Source organism: Lissotriton vulgaris, chromosome 1_2 (assembly GCF_964263255.1).
Source record: "Lissotriton vulgaris chromosome 1_2, aLisVul1.2, whole genome shotgun sequence".
NCBI lineage: Eukaryota > Metazoa > Chordata > Amphibia > Caudata > Salamandridae > Lissotriton > Lissotriton vulgaris.
This window is the reverse complement of record NC_141686.1, coordinates 174,560,866-174,562,498: the sequence shown is the minus strand read 5'-3', so window position 1 is coordinate 174,562,498 and position 1,633 is coordinate 174,560,866. Positions and strand designations below refer to the sequence as shown.

At 40.9% G+C, this 1,633-nt stretch overlaps 1 non-coding gene across 1 annotated transcript; it reads right to left on the bottom strand.

Annotated features, from left to right (window-relative positions):
- Positions 1–259: 259 nt before the first annotated feature.
- TRNAT-UGU (transfer RNA threonine (anticodon UGU)) lies at positions 260–332 on the bottom strand. The gene has a single exon. It is a non-coding gene; the product is annotated as a tRNA-Thr (tRNA).
- Between the last annotated feature and the right edge of the window lie 1,301 nt (positions 333–1,633).

The following is a 1,633-nucleotide window of genomic DNA, read 5'->3' as shown; positions in this document are numbered from 1 at the left end:
GCTGTTTACTGATCATTTTTAAGAGAACATATCTATACTCAAACTTTCTCTTACCGTTCATGCTTTTCGTTTAGTTTCCGTTGTTATATCTATTTTGTTTACCTTGTTCCTTTTTTGCAGGTGAACCGTTAATTGAATGGTTAAACGTTGAAAATGCAGAAAAGGGTTTAAAAAATGCTTCATATGGCCTCTTTGCGTGTGGTTACCTATTTTAATGTTTAAATTACGCATATATTTCAATATTGCAAAAATCCTGAGTAGGCCCCAGCGAGATTTGAACTCGCGACCCCTGGTTTACAAGACCAGTGCTCTAACCCCTGAGCTATGGAGCCTTGCTTGATGATGCACCGCGCCATCTTCTTACATCATGTACTCAGTGCACATTTAATAAAACGGAAACGTTTAGCCTGTTTCGTAGTGCATACTCTACTCCGCTTCCCTAACACAGCTATGAAAAACATTCTATATATTAGTTTTCCTTTGTCTATACTTAGAAGACGCATTTATTTACATTACTGACTGACTACATGCCAACGTTTTGATTTGCTTGCCTTTTTTTTTGTTGCATATTTTATATAGCGTAAACTCGACATGAAGGTATTGGAGCGCCTTACATGAGCACCGCATTTACAGTACACATTCAGGCACGGGGAGATTAAGTGATTTGCCCAGAATTGCATATTCAGTGTTTATTTAGCACCATCAAAAATATTTCAGGAAAAAGTGGATGGGCATTTGGAGTATTGAGGCGAAAAGCTGTCTGTGATTTGTTACAATAGATTTGTTGAGGAAGGGTGCAAGCTTTTCCGGTTTATGTCAAGAAGCTTGCACGGTAATGAGAACAGAACACAGCCCCTTTCTTAGGGGTCATATCATTTAAACTGGATAGGGGAAAGCGGTCACTCGGAATTTGGATTTAAGTTTACTAGCTTTGGCTGGGTGGCGCCGGCGCACCGGGCGAGGCTTTACTTGGCCATTAAGACCAGCAGTTAGTTATGCCCGTGGTCACCTCATCCGCCCTCTAATCTTCGACCCGGATGTGACCTGAACACCTTGAGACAATTCTTTTTCTAGGGAGTGCTACACAAGCCACGCCGATACAATAACAGAACGGGTGACGATACAAGTTCAGCCAGAATGCTGAGTCTGTAAAGTGTTAATACTGCTTCCTTATTATATTGAAATGTCGCTGGGTATCTCCGAAAATGAATGCAAACTTTACATAGATCAGGGCTCCACTCGGTGTGGTAGTCCAGAGGGATACTGCGCCTGCTGTCGGGGTGGGTATGTTTCCCACAACTCCCCAAAAGTCTCACTCAGCTTATCCCATTTCAATCTTTATTTCGATCTATAGATCATCAAAGATATACAAACAATAAAATCATTTCGCAAATTAATAAAACATTGCTTTTAAAATTACACTGCTACACATTGGTCAATTCATCATCACAAGAAGGTAAAAAGTCAATAGTGGGGTTGAGTTTGTTTAAAAGGCCAGTTCCATTTTCAAAAGGCGATTGCGAGTGAACCACATTGCTGTTAGGTACTTTGCCACTGCGAACACAATTGGGGGGGGGGACACATCAGTTTTTACGCAGGAAGGAACTGTCTAAAACCCAGATTTTTAAAAAGG